The following is a 20,973-nucleotide window of genomic DNA, read 5'->3' on the forward strand; positions in this document are numbered from 1 at the left end:
TTTTTTAATTCTTCTCCCCTTGTTTAATTAAAAAAAGTATTGCTTTATGTTATTTCCTTTTCTTTTCTTTTTTTCTATTCTTCTTGTATTCCTTCTTCTTTCCTTTTGTTCTTCCTCTTCTTTTAATTTCTTTTTCATTCTTGTCTTTTTCTTTTTATTCTTTCAATTCTGCTTCTTTTTCTTCTCCCTTTGCTTCTTTTTATTTTTCTTCATCTAATTTTCCTGCTTTTAATTCTTGTTTTTCTCTTAAATTTTCTTCTTTTAAATTTTTTCTTTTTCTTTTCTTTTCAAAATTCTTCTTCTTTTAATTCTTCTTCTTCTTTCCATTCTCATTCTCCTTTTAATTCCTCTTCTTCTTTAAGTTCTTTTTAAATCTTCTTCATATAACTTTCTTTTAATTCTTTTTCTTCCTTTCACTCTTCTTGTTCATTGTTTTTTCATTCTTTTTTTATTCTTTATTTATTTCTTTCCTTTTCATTCTTCTCCATTTAATTCTTTATTTTCTTGAATACATTTTTTTATAAATCTTTTGATCCTTTTCAATTTATTTCTTATAGATCTTCTTTATTAAATCTAATTATAATTCTATTTCTTAGTTTAATTCTTCTTTTTTAATTTTTCTTGTTTAAATGATATTTTTCATTATTTCTCTTTTTAATTCTTTTCCTTCTTTTATTTTTTCTTATAGTTCTTCTTCTTTTCTTTTCCTTTTAATACTTTGATTGTTTTATATTTTCTTTTAAATCTATTTTTTAATCCTTCTTCTTCTTTTAAATCTTTAATGTAACTCCATTCATTCTTCTTATAATTCTTTTTCTAGCTTTAGTTCTTCTTCTGACGTTAGTTTCTTTATCCACTGCTTGTTCTTCTTCTGACGTTACTTTCTTCATCTACTGCTTGTTCTTTTTTTTTTTAGTTCTTCTTTATTGACTTCTTTTATGAAGACTTAATATTTTTTCTGTTTACTTTTGCTTCTAATTCTTCTTTTCTTTTATTTATTCTTCATCTTTTAATTCCTTAATTCGTGTTCTTGTTCTTTTATTCTTCATCTTTCATCTCTTCTTTTTCTTTTTATCTTTTAATTCTTCTTCTAAATCTTTCTCTTTAATTTTCATTTTTCTTTTATTTCCTCTTCTTTTAATTCCACGAATTTTTTGAATTTTTCATTTAATTATTATTCTTTTCATTTTTCTTTGAACTCTTTGTTTAATTTTATCTTATGATTCTTCTTCTTTTGATTTCTTTTCTTTTGATTTTTTTATTCCTAACTATCTTTAATTACATTTTTTCTAATTATTTTTCATCTTTTAAATAATTTTTTTGTTTTGTTTTGAATATTCTTAATCTTTAAATTCTTCTTTTAAAATTTCTTATTCTTTTTATTCATATTATTTTGATTACTCTTCTTTTTTTATATTTCTTTTCCATTTAATTATTATTCTTGTTCTTTTCTTCCTATAAGTTTCTTTTTTTAATTTTTCCTCTTTAATTCTTCATCTTTTTCAAGTCTAATTCTTTTAATTCTTCTTTCTTTTAACTTCTCTTCTTTTTATTTCTATTTTCTTTATTTCTTTTTCTTTAATCGTTATTCTTTTGTTTTTCTTCTTTATTTTTTTTTATTATTTTCTTTTATTTTTGTCTTCTAATTCTTTTTTTTTTTTTTTTTTGAGCTTCAAATTCTTCTTATTCTTTTAATTCTTCCTCACCTTTTAATTCTTCTTTTTCTAAATCTTCTTTTATTTAATTTTTCTTCTCCTTTTAATTCTTATTTTTTTTTTTTTTTCATTTCTATTTGATTTTTTTATTCTTTGTTTTTTTTACAATTATTCGTCTTCTTTTAATTCTTTCTCTTTTATTTCATTCTTCGTTTGTTCTCGTTTTCCTTCTTTTAATTTCTCTTATCATTTTTTTCTTCCTCCTTTAATTCTTTTCGTCTTTCCATTCATCCTCTTTTTTTTATTCTTTATTATTGTTATAAATTTACATTTTCTTATAAATTATCTTCTTTTAATTTTTCTTTTTTTTAATTGTTCTTTATTCAATTCTTCTTCCTCTTTTAATTCTTCTTCTTTTATTTAAATCTCATTAATCTTCTAATTCAACTTTTCATTGTTTTTTTATCCTTCTTCTTTTTATTATTCCTTTTTTTAATCTCCTTTTAAAACTTCTTTAATTTTTACTTCTTTTCTTTTAATTTCTTTTCTTTTTATTTTCTTACTGTTCTTCTTTTAGTTTTCTTTTAATTCTTCTTCAATTTTAATTCTTCTTCATTTAATTATTTTCTTTTCTTAATTAATTTTTCTTCTTTTAAATCGTTTTGTCTTTTAATTGTTCCTTTTTAAAATTTATTATATTTTTCTCTTTCGTTTAAGTCTTGTTCTTCTTTTAGTTTTACTTCTTTTAATTGGTCAATTCTTTTTTAATATTCTATTTTTGCTTTTATTTTTTTCTTCTTTTCATTCTTCTCTTCATTCTTTTTTTTCTTTTAATTCTTTTCTGTTATTTTTTTTTCCTTTTAATTGATCTTTTTAGTATAAAATCAAATTAAATGACAATAAATTATAAGTTTTCTTCTATTTTTCTTCTTTAAGTCTTCATCATTTTTAAATCTTCTCTTAATTCGTCTTCCTTTTAATTCATCTTCCTTTTCATCTCGTACTTCTTTTTCTCTCAATTCTTCTTCTTTAATTATTATTCTTTCGATTTTTCTTATTTTTTTTCTTTTTAATTCCTATTCTTTTATTTTTTTCTCTTAATTTTTTTCTACTTCTTTTCTTTTAATTCTTTTAATAGATTCTTAAAATCGTTCTTCAAATTTTTCTTCTTCTAATCCTTCTTATTTCATTTTTTCTTCTTTTCATTATTTTTTATTAATTCTTCGTCTTTTTTAATTCTTCTTCTTAGTCTTTGAATTTTTTTTCATTTCCATTTTTCTTATTTTGAATCTTCTTGTTTAAATTTTTGTACTTCTTAATTCAATCTTTCTTCTTTTTTAAATCTTTACCAAATGTTAATTCTTCTTTCAATTTTTCTTCGTCTCTTAATTCTTTTTTTTCTTCTTTTTATTTTCTTATATTTTTTATTTATTTCTTTTTAAAAATGTTCTAATTCTTGTAATTCTTCTCTTTATTAATTTTCTTTTTTTTTTTTACTTTCTTCCTGTTTTAAGTCTTCTTCTAATTCTTCTTCCTCTTTTACTTCCTATTCTTTTTATTTTTCGTCTTTTATGTGTTCTTCTTTTATTTCTTTTTTCATTTTATTCTTTTTTTATTCTTTTTCTAATTGTTCTTTTTCTTTTTTCAATTTTTTCTTCATCTTATAATTTAGTTTACTGTATAGCTCATGTGCGTATTCTGCATTTGTTAATGTTAAACTGCATTCGCCATCTGTGTTTTGATTCGCTGATCCTGTCTAAATCTGCAAGGCGTTGATATCCAAATCTGAGCCAAATCTACCTAGCTTGGTGTCATCTGCAAATTTGCTAATATCACTAGTAATTCCTCTATCCAAATGACTGATTCCTGTGGCACCTCGCTAATTACTTGAGCCCACTCAGAGTTAGAGCCTTTTACTATAAGTGTATACCACCTAACCACGACCTGATCCAGCGTAATATTTTAACCCCCATCCCGAGTGCCGTAACCTTTTTCGTGAGTGTGATGCGGTGCCTTATGAAAGGCTTTAGTAAAATGTAGTTATAGTATGTGATAAGTATGAATAGAATGTTGTTGGGCGGTGTCCCGCTGCACAGGTGCGCCGCACCGCCACTGCATTGACAAAGTTTTATTTGGAGTGACAAAACGGTTGTTTGTGTGATTGTAGTGATATATTAAGAATATTTGTACATTACTAATAGGAGAAAGAGTTGAAAATGTTTGTAATGAAAGGAAAGCGATTAAACATATTGTAGTAGTTGTAGTGAGACTTGTTAATGAAAGACCTAACCTAACCTGTCCTATCCTATCCTATCCTATCCTATCTTATCCTATCCTATCCTAACCTAACCTATCTTATCCTATCCTAACCTATCCTATCCTATCCTAACCTAACCTTGCCTAACCTATCCTAACCTATCCTATCCTATCCTAACCTTGCCTAACCTATCCTAACCTAACCTAGCCTAGCCTATAACTTAACCTATCCAGACCTAACCTAATCTAACCTATCCAGCCCTAACCTAACCTAGAGACTACGAGTGCGTCACCAGCCACCACCTCAAGGTGTGATGGGTGGTGGCCTGTGTGGCGGTGACGGTGTGGTGTAGCGTGTGGTGACCCTCCATGAGTGGTGGTCGGTGTGGTGTGTCATGGTGGTGCTCCGTGGTGGCAGTAGACTCAGAACCACTCCAGGGTCACGTGGAGCATAAATAAGATGAAGGCCATGTCCTGCGTACACCGTAGCAGGCTGTTCACTAGAGCCCTGCCACCCCGCGGGATACCCTGCCCCCGCTTGGAAGGGGACAGAATGGAAGGCTGCAAGACATCAGAGGACCTCCCGCGGGGCTGTCCCTTCCTGCGGCGGAGCTGGGCCTTGGGAGCGGCCCACCTCTCACCCTCCCCGAGGTCACAGTGTACGACCTCGGAGGTCTCGCCAGTCTGAGGAATAATTTCCCTCTCTTGAGAAGACTGGCCTTGGGGAATGGCCCACCTCTGGCCATCCCCGAGGTCACGGTGCACGACCTCTTGAGTCAGGCTGGCCACGGTCTCTTCAGCCTGAGAAGTGTGTTCCATTTCCTGCCGGGGCTGGACCTGGGGAGCGGCCCGCCTCCGGCCATCCCCAAGGTCTATCAGCGTGACCTTGGGGGTGAGGACACAGTACGTGACCTCAGTGATCAGTCTGGCTCCAGAATTTGTGTACGCAGCAAATGGAGGCAGGATGAGCTGGATTTTACCAGCATTGGGGGGCAGGCTGGCGTGCTGCTCAGATTTTGCTGCTTCCTGCTTGTCCTCCTTCATTGTCCTTGGTTTGTCCAGGAGCCTTCCGCTGTAGAACACAGCGATGGGGACTAGGTCTTGGGTCCCGCCAGCGCCGCCTGCTGCATCCACAGCCTTGAGGCTGAAGAACAGCGCTGAGCGGCGCCCGATCTTGTTTGTTTTGAGACCCGCCAGCAGGTCGGCCAGCGGGATCTCACGGCGGGCCACGAGAGTCTCTCCCGCCAGGATGTCCACCCTGACGGGCGTGGCGCCGTCCTTCTTGGCGACCTTCCCAACGGCCACCAAGGTCCGGCGGGTAGACCTGTGCTGGCCTGCCCCGTCCCCCGCGCTGGGGAAGCTGAAGTCCCCCAGTAAGCGCCGGCCTTCCTTGCCTCTGGTGCGGAGCAGACAGAGGGTGAGGCGGTCGGCGCCGCCACACTGGCCCACCACTTCCAGGTGGGCCGACACTTTGAGAGTGCTGCACTGCTGACCCATTGCTCCAATCAATTTATCTTCTTGTTTTACTTTCTTCAATTTGATATGAATTGAAATGTTTCCCTGGAGCAGTTTTGTCAAAATGTGGCTGAACCGCCGCCGCCGTCACTCACTCAATCACTCACTCACTTAGTGAGAGAAAAACACTGACTAGTAGCAGTAGCGGTATTATTATTATTATTATTATTATCATTATTATTATTACTATCATTATTATTATTATTATTATTATTATTAGTAGTAGTAGTAGTAGTAGTAGTAATAGTAGTAGCTGTAGTAGTAGTAGTAGTAGTAGTAGTAGTAGTAGTAGTAGTAGCAGTAGTAATAGTAGTAGCTGTAGTAGTAGTAGTAGTAGTAGTAGTAGTAGTAATAGTAGTAGTAGTAGTAGTAGTAGTAGTAGTAGTAGTAGTGTAGTAGTAGTCAGTAGTAGTAGTAGTAGTAGTAGTAGTAGTGTAGTAGTAGTAGTAGTAGTAGTAGTAGTAGTAGTAGTAGTGTAGTAGTAGTAGTAGTAGTAGTAGTAGTAGTAGTAGTAGCAGTAGTAGTAGTAGTAGTAGTAGTAGTAGTAGTAGTAGTAGTAGTAGCAGTAGTAGTAGTAGTAGTAGTAGTAGTAGTAGGAGGAGGAGGAGGAGGAGGAGAAGGAGGAGACAGACAGACAGACAGACAGACAGAGACAGAGAGCGAGACAGACAGAAAAAAAGGCACACTGAAAGACAGACGAAAATTTTACATAACAAAAATGTATAAATGAATAAATAAGACAAAACAAAACACCCCAAACAAACACACACACACACACACACACACACACACACACACACACACACACACACACACACACACACACACACACACACACATACATACAAAACAAAATCACTGTATACAAATGTGTGTTTCACTGTTTGATCTGCTGCAGTCTCTGACGAGACAGCCAGACGTTACCCTACGGAACGAGCTCAGAGCTCATCATTTCCGATCTTCGGATAGGCCTGAGACCAGGCACACACCACACACCGGGACAACAAGGTCACAACTCCTCGATTTACATCCCGTACCTACTCACTGCTAGGTGAACAGGGGCTACACGTGAAAGGAGACACACCCAAATATCTCCACCCGGCCGGGGAATCGAACCCCGGTCCTCTGGCTTGTGAAGCCAGCGCTCTAACCACTGAGCTACCGGGCGTGTGTGTGTGTGTGTGTGTGTGTGTGTAGGCCCGGCTAGACAAAGGGCGCCTATCTCCCTCACTTGTTGCAGGAATGGCTCTGGTTTTATGAGGGTAAAGCGATCATTTTTAGGTGTCTGTCTGCCTGAGTGTTGCCGCGTGATGGCTTAGTCTGGCGGATATATGTGTCTGTGTTCGGCCTTTACCGGAGAGAGAGAGAGAGAGAGAGAGAGAGAGAGAGAGAGAGAGAGAGTTATATCTGAGCTCAAATATTCTTTTTTGTTTCGCTTAAAATCAAGAGCATAATTAAATTTCTGGCACATTGTACTGGCATATACTACCACTACTACTACTACTACTACTACTACTACTACTACTACTACTACTACTACTACCATCCTATTACTAGAGCACTATCACTACTACTACTACTACTACTACTACTACTACTACTACTACTACTACTACTACTTACCACTACCACCACTACTACACACATAATCATACTATGTAGCTCCTTTCCAACATATCAAGAACACTATTACGACTGTCTCCTCCACCACCATCACCACTCACTCTCTCTTCTCTCACAGATCAAGGACATTGAGGAGAGCGATTGCGGGGGACTGCACGTGTCAAGTCCTGATTGGAATTAGCAACAGAATCACCATTGGTCTTCTGGTGGGCCGTCCTCCCGTCACTTCGGACAATTCTACACGGTCAGTTTCTCACGTGGCCATATGTCCTTTCTTTGTGGTACTTTGTGTACTTGTGGTGTTGTGGGTGATATTAAGTGTTTCTTTAGTGTTTCTCAAGTGTTTTTCTAGTGTTTCTGAATTGTTTAAAGTGTTTCAAGACACTCCCGTGATTTTGGAGAGCTCTACACGTTCAGTTAGTTCCTTACGTACCAAAATGTCCTTTCTTTGTTGTTCTATGTACTTGTGGTGTTGTGTGTGTTGTTAAGTGTTCCTCTGGTGTTTCTCAAGTGTTTCTCAAGTGTTGTTCTAGTTTTTTTCAAGTCTTTTAATTGTTTCTTAAGCCCTTCCTGTCATTTTGGACAATTCTACACGGTTAGTTCATTACGTGCCCAAATGTCCTTTTTTTGCTGTTTTGTGTACTTGTGGTGTTGTGTGTGTTGTCAGGTGTTTCTGTGGTGTTTCTCTAGTGTTTCAAGTGGTTTGTCCTGGTCATAGTTGTGGTGGTGGTGGTGGTATAGTTTTTTTTTATACTATAAGGTTTAAATGTTCTTTTTCTTCATTCTGTATTCTGAAATGTGTCTAGTTGATTCAAAACAAACCTTGGTACACTCACATGCATTGTTATTTACATCTACTAACTCTGAGATGTGTCTATATTTTACTTTTTTTTCTTTTTTCATTGTAGAAGGACTTAAATTATGTATGTGTGATTTCATAATACATAAACACACACACACACACACCCGGTAGCTCAGTGGTTAGAGCGCTGGCTTCACAACCCAGAGGACCGGAGTTCGATTCCCCGGCCGGGTGGAGATATTTGGGTGTGTCTCCTTTCACGTGTAGCCCCTGTTCACCTAGCAGTGAGTAGGTACGGGATATAAATCGAGGAGTTGTGACCTTGTTGTCCCGGTGTGTGGTGTGTGCCTGGTCTCAGGCCTGTCCCAAGATCGGAAATAATGAGCTCAGAGCTCGTTCCGTAGGGTAACGTCTGGCTGTCTCGTCAGAGACTGCAGCAGATCAAACAGTGAAGTGAAACACACACACACACACACATACACACACGGCCCGGTAGGTCAGTGGTTAGAGCGCTGGCTTCACAAGCCAGATGACCGGGGTTCGATTCTCCGGCCGGGTGGAGATATTTGGGTGTGTCTCCTTTCACGTGTAGCCCCTGTTCATCTAGCAGTGAGTAGGTACGGGATGTAAATCGAGGAGTTGTGACCTTGTTGGCCCGGTGTGTGGTGTGAGCTCAGAGCTCGTTCCGTAGGGTAACGTCTGGCTGTCTCGTCAGAGACTGCAGCAGATCAAACAGTGAATTACACATAACTCTAGAATTTGAAAAATATTGGCCGCATAAGTTGTATTTCGAAAAGACTTGCTTCAGTAACACGGATTTTAAGGGTGGTTTCATTGACAGAATACATGATTTCTACCTTATTGATAGCAAAAACCCTGCTATGGATAAATTTTATCATCTCTCTCTACTTCGAAAAATAGTGGCCACATATTATATATTTTTAAAAGACTCTTGTTTCAGTCATACGTTTTTTTTTTTAAGGTAATTTGATGGTTCTAATGACAGATTGACATGACATCATTTTCAATAGCATAAAAAGTTTTAGGGAAAAGGTTTCTCATCTCTGTGGAGTTTGAAAAATAGTGGTCACCCAACCTATATTTTTAAAAGATTCTTGTTTCAGTTATATGTGTTTCTAAGGGTAGTTTGATAGTTGTAACTCAGTTTTTTAATGCTAGTTTCATGGTTTCTGGACTTTGAAAAATAGTGGTCATCTAACCTATATTTTCAAAATACTTTTGTTTCAGTTAAAAGGGTTTTTAAGGATACTTTAAAAGTTGTATTGACAGTTTAATGCGATTTCTACTTTATATATAGCGAAAACAATCATACGGACCAAGTTTCTCATAACTGAGACTCTGAAAATTGTGGCAACATAACCTATATCTAAAGAAGACTCTTGTTTCAGTCAGTTTGATGGTTTTATTTACAGATTACATTGATATCTACCTTATCAAAAGCAAAAACACTCTTACGAACAGAGCTTTTCATAACAGTAGAATTTGAAAAATATTTGCTCCATAAGTTTATTTTTAAAAGAGTCTTGATTCAGTAAGACGGTTTTTTAAAGGGTACTTTCATAGTTTCACTGACAGATTAACACGATATTTTCCTTATTAATAGCAAACACACTGCTATGAATAATTTTCATTATCTCTCTGTACTTTGAAAAACACTGGCCACATAACATATAATTTTCAAAAGACTCTTGTTTTATTCATACATTTTTCAAAGGTAATTTGAAGACTCTATTGACAGATTGACATGATATGAACTTTATCAGTAGAATAAAAACTCTTAAGAAAAAGATTTCTTTTCTCTGTGGACTTTGAAAAATAATGGTCACCTCACCTATATTTTTTTAAAAGATTATTGTTTCAGTTAGATGTGTTTTTAAGAGTAGTTTGATAGTTTTGTTGACAATTTAATGTGATTTCTACTTTATATATAGCAAAAACACTCATATGAACAAAGGTCCTCATATCTTTAGACTTTGAAAATAATTATCATGGCAATATAAACTAAATTTTAAAAAGACTCTTGTTTCAGTCACACGTGTTTTTAAGGAAAGTTTAATGGTTCTGTTTATATATTACATTAACATGAAAAGCAAAAATACTTTTACGAACAAAGTTCCTCGTAACTGTAGAATTTGAAAAATTTTGGCCACATTGATTGTATTTCTAAAGGACTCTTGTTTCAGTACCACGGTTTTTTAAGGGTAGTTTCATGGTTGCATTGAAAGATTAACATGATTTCTACCATGTTAATAGGAAAAACCCTGCTATGGATAAATTTTATCATCTCTATGGATTTTGAAAAGTAGTGGCCACATAACATATATTTTCAAAAGACTCTTGTTTCAGTCATACATTTTATTAAAGGTAGTTTGATGGATCCAATGATAGATTGACATTATATACTTTATTACTAGCATGAAAACTCTTAGGAAAAAGGGTTCTTATCCCTGTGATCTTTGAAAAATAGTGGTCACCTAACGTATTCAGTTAGACGGGTTTTTAAGGGTACTTAGATAGTTGTATTGATAATTTAATGCGATTTCTTCTTTATATATAGCAAAAACACTCATACGATCCAAGATACTCATATTTTTAGACTTTGAAAATTGTGGTAACATAACATATATTTTAAAAAGACTTGTTTCTATCACACGCGTTTTTAAGGTATGTTTGATGGTTGTATTTATACATTACATTGATATCTACCTTACCAAAAGCCAAAACACTCTTACGAATAAAGTTCCTAATAACTGTAGAATTTGAAATATATTGGCCACATAAGTTGTATTTCTAAGACTTCTGTTTCAGTAACACGGTTTTTTAAGGGTAGTTTCATGATTTCATTGATAGATTATCATGATTTCTGCCTTAGTAATAGGAAAAACTCTGCTATGGACAAATTTTATCATCTCTCTGGATTTTGAAAAATAGTGGTCACATATTATTTATTTTTGAAAGACTCTTGTTTCATAGTTTCATACTTTTTTTTAAAGGTCATTTGATGGTACTATTGACAGACTGACATGATGTCTACTCTATCAATAGCATAAACACGACTAGGAAAAAGTTTTCTCATCACTGTGAACTTTGAAAAATAGTGGTCAGTTAATCTATATTTTTAAAAGATTCTTGTTTCAGTTAGAGACGTTTTTAAGAGGAGTTGAATAGTTATATTGATAATTTAATGCAATTTTAACTTTTTATATATGAAAACACTCATACGATTCAAGCTCCTCATATCTGTAGTCCTTGAAAACTGTGGCAATATAAACTATATTGTAAAAAAGGCAAATTTTTCAGTCACCAACGTTTTCTAAGGGAGGTTTAATGGTTCTACTCACAGATTACATTAGTATTTACCTTATCATAAGCAAAAGCATTCTTACGCACAAAGTTTCTCATAACTGTGGACTTTCTGAAATAGTGGCCACATAAGTTGCATTTTTAAAACTTTTTTCAGTATCACTGTTTTTTTATGTTAATTTCCTGGTTCCATTGATAGATTAACATAATTCCTACTTTTTAATAGGAAAAACACTGCTATGGATAAATTTTATCATCTCTCTGGCTTTGAAAAATAGTGGCCAGGTAACATATATTTTCAAAAAGACTCTTAATTCAGTCACATAGGATTCTAAGGGTACATTGATGGTTCTATTAACAGATTCACCCGATTTCTACCATATCAATAGCAAAAACGCTCCAATGGATAAATTTTATCATCTCTCTGGCTTTGAAAATTAGTGACCACATAACCTACATTTTTAAAAGACTACTGTTTCAGTTAGACGGCTTTTTAATGGTAGTGTGATGGTTCTACTGGCAGATTGATATGATATCTACTTTTTCAATAGCATAAAAATTCTTACGAATAAAGTTTCTTATCTCTGTTGACTTAGAAAAATAGTGGCCACAAAACTTATATTTCTAAAAAACTCTTGCTTTAGTTAGACGGGTTTTTAAGTGTAGTTTGATGGTTCTATTCACAGAATAATATGATATATACCTTATCAAGAGCATAAAACCTCTTACGAAAAAGGTTTCTCATCTCTGTGGACTTTGAAAAACAGTGTCCATATAACCTTTATTTAAAAAAAAAAAAAATCTTGTTTCTGTTATACGGGTTTTAAAAGTAATTTGACAGTTCCATTGACAGATTATTATGAGTTTTACTTTATATGTAACAAAAGACACTTATACGAACCAAGCTCCTCATATCTGTGGTCTTTGAATATTGTGACAACATAACCTATATTTTAAAAAGACTCTTTTTTCAGTCACACGGGTTTTTAAGGGAGCTTTGATGGTTTTATTGGTAGATTGATATGATATTTACCTTATCAAAAGCAAAGACACTTATGAAAGAGTTCTTCATAAATATGGACTTTAAAAAATATTGGCCACATAAGTTGTATTTCTAAAAGACTCATGTTTCTGTAACATGGTTTGTTTAAGGGCTGTTTCATGGTACCATTGATTGATTAACATGAGTTCTACCTTATCAATAGCAAAAACACTGCTGTGGATAAATTCTATCATATCTGTGGACTTGAAAATAATGGCCACATAACATATATTTTCAAAAGACTCTTGTTTCAGTCATATTGGTTTTTAAGGGTAGTTTGATGGTTCTATTGACAGATTAATATTATATATACTTCATCAATAGCATGAAAAACTCTTACGTAAAAGGTTCTTATCTCTGTGGACTTTGAAAAATACTGGCCATTTAACCTATACTTTTAAAAGACTCTTGTTTCAGTTGGACGGGTTTATAAAGGTAGTTTGATAGTTCAATTCACAAATTAATACGATTTCTACTTTATATAAAGCAAACACACTCACATGAACCAAGCTCCTCATATCTGTGGACTCTGAATATAGTGGCAACATAATCTGCATTTTAAAAAAGACTCTTGTTTCAGGCACACGGGATTTTGTAGGAGGTTTTATTGACAAATTATATTGATATCTATCGTATTAAAAGCAAAAACACTCTTAAGAACAGTTCTCATAACTGTGGACTTTAAAAATATATTTTCATAAGACTCTTGTTTCAGTCACACGGGTTTCTAAGGGCAGTTTGATGGTTCTATTAAATAATTGTTGAATTTTACGTTTCAAGTAAAATTGTGCACTTTGGAAAAGAAATAAAGGAGTAGTCAGAGGTTAAGTACTTAAACACTAAGTATGCGCAAAAAAGGCTTATTTATTTATTTGTTTTTTTTTTACATATTAATTCATATCTCAAAATCTTTTGGACATATCTGGATACAATTTTGTACAGATCATCTCTGTCATAGTGCCATCTAACTCTGAAGAAAATGGCTCTTTCAGCTTTAGTATTTCAGAAGATGAGGGTAATACATTTCAGGCAAAGACAAAAATCGGTGTTTCTCTTCACTTTTCGTGCCTGTACAAACGAGAGGAGCTCGTACAGTCTTCGTGCCTATGCTAAGATTTTCATTAGCATATCGGCAAAATATAGAAAATAAAGAATTTTCACTGAATAACTATCGTTCACCTAATATAGTGCGCCTCCGTTTTGATAGAATAGATCTCCATCAAAACTTAGTGAGGCTCCCGTCGAAGATGAAAGAAAATATTTTTCTTTGTAGCAGTAACTAAATTAAATCTAAAAAATATCGGAAAAAATTGGGAAAAGAAAATACAAAAACAAAATTATTTCCTCCAAGAGACGACTTTTAAGTGCAGACGCCCGTGTTTTGGTCCCTTTAAAGATGTGTTTTAAAGGTAAAGGGACGACTTTCAATGTCCGGGGGGCATTTTTCCTGTTAGACTCACACTTACAACTTGGTGGAAATGATATAAGATGAAAAATGATGATATGAAGCAGTCCTTCCGCGACAGCCACCTTAAGGTCGCTCTACTGGTGATCTGCTGGTGTTCCTTTCTGATTCCTGGTCATCCTTTTTTTAGAGATTTCGGCGAAACTTTTGTTGTTGCGTTAGACATATCAAAAACTTTTAATAGATTCTGGCACAAATCTTTGATCTGAAAACTGCCCTCCTACGGTTTCTATCCTTCTTTCTGCAACTTTATCTCAAGTTTTCTTTACGACAATTCTATTGCAGCCATGGTAGACTGCCACTGTGTTTCTCCTAAATTTATTAACACTGGTGTTCCTTAGGGTTCTGTCCTGTCACTCACTCTCTTTCTATTACTCATTAATGCATCATCTTAACCAAATTTCTTACGCTATCCACTCCTACGCTGATGATACCACCCTACATTTTTCCACGTCCTTTCAGAGACGACTAACCCTTCAGGAGGTCAACAGATCACGCAGGGGCGCCACAGAACGCCTGAACTGATTTTTCTAAGATTTCTGATTGGGGCAGAGAAAATCTAGTAGTTTTCAATGCCTCAAAAACTCAATTCCTCCATCTATCAACTCGACACAACCTTCCAGACAACTATCCCCTCTTCTTCAATGGCACTCAACTGTCCCCTTTTTCCACATTGAATATCCTCGGTCTGTCGATCCTTTACTCATAATCTTCATTGGAAACTTCACATCTCATCTCTCGCAAAAACAGCTTCTATGAAGTTAGGCGTTCTGCGGCATTTCCGCCAGTTTTTCTCGATCATCTAACTGTTAACTCTATACAAAGGCATTATTCATCCTTGTATGGAATACTCTTCGAATGTTTAGGGGTTCCACTCACGCAGCTTTATTAGATAGGGTGGAATGAAAAGCTTTTCGTCTCATCCTCTCCACTCTGACTGACTGTCTTCAGCCTCTTTCTCATCGCTGAAATGTTGCATTTCTTTCTATCTTTTATCGCTATTTTCATGCTAACTGCTCTACTGATCTTGTTAACTGCATGTCTCCCCTTCTGCGCTGCACAAGGCTTTCTTTTTTCCTCTCACTCCTATTCTGTCCAACTCTTACGCAAGAGTTAACCAGTACTCTCAATCATTCATACCTTTCACTGGTAAACTCTGGAACTCCCTGCCTGCTTCTGTATCTGTATCTTTCTACGACTTGATTTCTTTAAAGAGGAAGGCTTCAAGACATTTGTCTCTCAATTCTGGATGATTCTTATGATCTTTAAGGGAACTGGCAACCCAGCGGGCCTTTTTTTTTTTTAATTTTTTTGCCCTTGGCCAGTTTCCTCTCCTACATAAACACACACACACACACACACACACACACACACACACACACACACACACACACACACACACACACACACACACACCACATTTATCAAACCTTCACCACACCTGCGCACATATTGTAGATAAAATACTTAAAATATAACACTCCACATAATACTTATAATAATGCTGTTCATTGCTGCATATCGCAGAACTGAAGGGGAACTAAACAAAACATTGTCGTGTTCTGACGTTCCGTAAATATATTACATAACCACTCGCTCTCTGAAATTTGTTGTACAGTATTTAAAAGTGAATAGCTAATCTTCCAGAGGTCTTGCAATGTCGTCAGTTGAATAAAAGTAATCACAGGGTCGAGTCTTTGTCTTTTTCAGATGGAAAGAAAGAGACAGGCTTGCTTGATGGTTGTTGCGTTAGGTGGAAACAAGTGTCTAGTAACAAGCTGTAGCCTGTGCAAGACATTCTCGATCAAAATGTCCTTTAATGCTTGTTGCGCCCGTTCCCAAAAGTGAGGAACTATCAGGATTCACATTACTTTATACCTACATATATCATTACTTTACTAAGAATATAAGTATAGCATAAGTTGTACTACCTATATATATGCAACATTATCAATATCACTCTGATAGCAAACTTTCTTTTCAAATAATAGTTATGTGGCTCGAAAACTGCTGGTACGCTGATGCAGTGGCGCCACCCGCCGGCAACTACCATCCAAACTTCAGCAGTCCTTTTCAGTTTTTTGTGACGGCAGGAGGTGGGTGGGTTAGCATAACTACTGCCAGAGCTGAGCACTTCCGTACCTCGTTCCGCACCTCCGCTCCTTCGCACCTGTGGACCACCAAACGAGGTGCGGAGATTCGAAGTTTGGAAAAATTTTCAAAAGAGCGGAAGTAACAGGTACGGAAAGGTGAAACTTTAAGTCCGTACTTCCGCACCTGAGATTTTCAAGGATAAGAAAAAATAGATAGATAAATAAAGACGACAAACAGTCTGCACTTCGTAGCATTACTTTCGGCCTTTTTGGCGCTCTGTGCTACCAGGCATATATATATATATATATATATATATATATATATATATATATATATATATATATATATATATATATATATATATATATATATATATATATATATATATATATATATATATATATATATATATATATATATATATATATATATATATATATATATATATATATATATATATATATATATATATATATATATATATATATATATATATATATATATATATATATATATATATATATATATATATATATATATATATATATATATATATATATGTGTATGTATATATATACAGCCAGGAACCATGTTGCCTTTATCCTCACTACACCAAAACTAATAAAGCCATATCGGGAATATTTGGCCATGGGATATGAAATGATAGATTAGTGGCTCCATTCTGAGATGTGTTTGGCTTACAGTAAGTGAAAAGAACAAATAACCGCTGGTAATACTGACGACTTACCTCTATGTACTGTTTGTTTAATATCTAAGTAAATTCCAAGTTTCTCACTCTTACACGTAAAGAAAACGTAAAAATAAGTGAATGGCCTTAAAAACAAAACACCATAAATAAATGAACGTGTGACACTGCGGAGGGTTGTAGTAAAGGTGATAATGTTAACTTGCACTATTGGCTCACCCTTGTCTTAAATTGCGGGTTGGTGCTGCTAGTATGGGAGTATGGCATCATTTGTGTGTATGGGTGTATTTCGGTTTGTTTTGGATGTATTTGAGTGTGTTTACGAGTGTTTCGGGTATATACAAGTGTGTTTTTCAGTATGTATGGTTGTGTCTGGGTGTGAAGCAAGACTGCTGAACAATAACTGTCAGTAACATCAAACACTGCCAACACCACCACGACTGTAGGTGCTAAGTAAGAGGCTTTTATATGTAGTTGTAGCCAGACTTGAGCTCGTTACTGGATATCGGGCAGTCCGGTAACGCTCCTCCTTCCCTCAAAACGCAGAGAGTCCGTACCTGTACTTTCGCGCCCAAAATTTTTCCCTCTGTCCGGTACCGCACCTATGCACTCCCGGTACCGTACCCAAAACTATTAAATTGCGCCTGAACATCAAGTCTGCACCTCAAAAAATAAAACGAAATATAGGGCAATAATACATCAAAGTTCCTTATTGCTTTGTATTTTGTTTTATTTTTTGAGGTGCGGACTTGATGTTCAGGCGCGCTTTAATAGTTTTGGGTACGGTACCGGAGGTGCGATGTGCGGTACCGGACCGAGGGAAAAATATGTATAATATGTCACAGGCTGTTTTTTGTGATTCACAGTTCTCCCGCTTCAGAATCGTATCAAATGTTGTGCCTCAAGTTTCTATTTTAGGTCCATTTTTATTCCTTATATACATTAAAGACATCTCTAATGCCAGTAGAAATTCTAAATTCACCATTTATGCAGATGACACTAACATGTTAGCACACAAAAATGTCAATAACTTGCATTCTAAAGTAGGCACTGAATTAAATTTAGTGTATAAAAGCTAAAACTTAATATTATCAAAGCTAGTTTCATAGTTTTCCGAAATCGATCCTTAAACAATACTATGCCACCACTGATTCTGGACGGGGAAGCTGTGGAACGGGTAAATTATACAATATTTCTTGCTATTTATTTGGACGAAAACCTAAACTGGATTTATCATATCAATGAAGTATGTCTGAAACTGTCAAAAATATGTGGTGTATTGTATAGAATCCGTAATTCCCTCACAACTGAAGCTCTCACCTTATTTATGGTGTGTGTATATGGGCGTGCACGTGGCCATTTTTCGTAATAAGGAAGGTCACAGTCATTCAGAAGAAAATCGTCAGGTGCATATTTTTCAAAGGGAAATTTGACACAACCGAGCCCATATTCACAAACCATAAAATTCTCAAGTTTTGTAATATTCATAAGTATTTCCTTTTGATGTTCATGTTTAAGATTATGAAAACATTTGCTGGAACACAATTCTTCAGGCTTGTTGATACTAGTCACAACACCAGGAGCAACCATGTCAATATAGTCTGTCCTCCATTCCGCACAACACTGTTCAAACACAGCATCTTGTGTTTCGGTCCTGATTTGTGGAATTCCATACCAGCTGAAATGAAAAATCTTGTCATTTCTAGTAATTTGCATAATTTCAAACATAACTTAAAGGATTATTTATCTCCTCAGATTTCATAATCACCTTTTCTCCTGATTTTTTTTTTTTTTTCCAATTTGTCACATGTAATTTTCTCTACTCTACCCGTAGCCCATTAATCAATTTTTTTTTCATTAGAATATTAAGCAATTTTTCATGTCCACTTCTATCCACCTCAACGCAACCAATAATGATTAGATAGTTCCGTCTGCCTGGGAGCCTTGGCTTGGCAGGCCGTGCCATTGCTTACATGGGTACTTTGTATGTATAGTATGTTATGTGTACGTAAATGGTAATTCATTTACTTTACTTTAGTTTAGTTTAGTTTACTTCACACACACACACACACACACACACACACACACACACACACACACACACACACACACACACACACACACACACACACAATGAAAGTCACAGCAAAGGAGGTCACACCTGTGCACAGCTGCCTTCGAAATGGCGGGCATAGCTGCTACCACACATAGTGATGCCTATTGAAATAAAGAATGGTGAGCGTCTTTAAGGTAACACACGAAAGAAAGAGAGAGATAATGACGTTATTCCTGGTATGTGTGTGTGTGTGTGTGTGTGTGTGTGTGTGTGTGTGTGTGTGTGTGTGTGTGTGTGTGCTTCATCCAGCCGGATGTTCTGCGCACTGTTGGTGTCTTTCGTTCACGTGGTAATATTGCATTGAAAATGTTGCTGAAATACATACGTATTTGTCAACTCAGATTGTTAGAAAGCAGTATCCACACAAAATTGATGAGTATGTTGGGCGCCAAGGTAGTCAACGTGCGGCAACGTTCAGTGGTATGTATTAGTGACGTAATGGATTCTCCCCCAGTGGACAAACTATTGGAACCCACAACACTTTGTATGACTTATTATTTCCCTATAGATTGTTCAAACTGAACAAATGAAATCCTGAACGTCTTTTTTCAGGGCCAGAAAATATGATACAAATAAATCATTAAAGATTGGCTATTTCCTCATATGGACAGTGTGTTAGCCAGATTGCAGGGGAAATGTTTGTTCATGATCACCCTTGTTATTTTGTCACAACTTTTAATCTGTCTTATCATCATTAATCTAACTGATGTAAACTAACGTAACCTAACCTTATCTTATCTAACATCACAACTACCTTATAATCTCAATAATGATAAACTCAATAATGATAGTAATAATAATGATAAAAATAATAATAATAATAATGATAATAATAATAATAATAATAATAATAATAATAATAATAATAATAATAATGATAATAATAATAAAAACAATAATGATAACAATAATAATAATGATAATAATAATAATAATAATAATAATAATAATAATAATAATAATAATAATAATAATAATAATAATAATAATAATAATAATAATAATAATAATAACAATGATAATAATGATAATAATAATAATAATAATAATAATAATAATAATAATAATAATAATAATAATAATAATAATAATGATTATAATAATAATAATGATTATAACAACAACAACAACATTAATAATAATGATAATATTTATAATAATAATAATAATAATAATAATAATAATAATAATAATAATAATAATAATAATAATAACAATAACAATGTCTTACTTAAAAAAAAAAACACCTACAAATGTGAGCAAGAATCTTATAGACTGGTTTCCAGTGCACTGTTATCAGTATCAGTAGTAATATCGATATCGGTATCGGTAGTAGTATCGGTATTGATGTGGGTAGAAGTGTCGGTATCGGTATCAGTATCGGCAGTAGCATCGGTATTGATGTCGGTAGAAGTATCGATATTAGTATCGGAAGTAGTATCGGTATCGATCAAATTTTACGGTATCAGTATCGGTATCGGGCAAAATTTTGGTATTGGTAAATCTTTAGTTTAAATGCTTTGGGTGTGTGTGAGGGGTCTTTTTGATGTGTGTGGGTGTGTATGGGGGATGGTTTTGGTATATATTGGGCGTCGCTAGTGAGTTTTGTGTGTGTTTGGGAGCAAATTGAGGTGCTGCATGGTGTTTTGAGTGTGTGTTGGAAGAATTTTGAGTGTTTTAAGAAGGTTGAATGTGTGGGATGTCTTGAGTGTGAGGGGGTGACATTAGTGTGTAGGTGTTTCTAGTGAGTTATGAGTGAGAATATTGTTATTTTGAGGTTTGAATTATGTTTTAAGTGTGTTTTAGTTAATTCTAGTGTGTTTTAAGTGGTTTGGCTGTGTCTGGAGTGTGTTTGTGGTGTATATAGTGGTGTGGGGGTTGGTACCAGTGAGTTTTGAGTTTATTTATTGGTATTTTGAGGTGTTGGATGCTATTATGAGTGTGTTGTAGGTTATTTTAGTGTTTTAAATGGTTTGGATGTGTTTGGGGTGTGTTTGGTTGTATTTGGTGGTGTGGGGGTGGTGCTGGTGTTTAGTGTATGTGTGTGTGTGTGTGTGTGTGTGTGTGGGGAAGAGTTTCACCTACTTGTGGTGTTTGGGGACCAGTGATTTCTACCAACAATGGGTGAGGGTGTTGTGTGTGGTTCTGTCAAATACCAGGAGTGGGGAAGTGGTGTGTAAGTTTGAAGAGTTTGAGAAGCACTGCCTGACAACACACAGGAAGTTCAGGCAGACGGTGAGGAAGGTGTCATGATGCGAGGATGCGATGTTAGTGTTGTCATTATTGTTGTTGTTGTTGGTGGTGGTGATGGTGGCGGTGGTGGTGGTGGTGGTGGTGTGTTCATTATCACCATTATCATATTCTTGTTTTCTTGT

At 35.0% G+C, this 20,973-nt stretch overlaps 1 non-coding gene across 1 annotated transcript; it reads right to left on the minus strand.

The window, feature by feature from the left end:
• Nucleotides 1–6,520: 6,520 nt before the first annotated feature.
• Nucleotides 6,521–6,594, minus strand: Trnav-cac. The gene has a single exon. It is a non-coding gene; the product is annotated as a tRNA-Val (tRNA).
• Between the last annotated feature and the right edge of the window lie 14,379 nt (nt 6,595–20,973).

The sequence above is a fragment of the Portunus trituberculatus genome, chromosome 30 (assembly GCF_017591435.1).
Source record: "Portunus trituberculatus isolate SZX2019 chromosome 30, ASM1759143v1, whole genome shotgun sequence".
NCBI lineage: Eukaryota > Metazoa > Arthropoda > Malacostraca > Decapoda > Portunidae > Portunus > Portunus trituberculatus.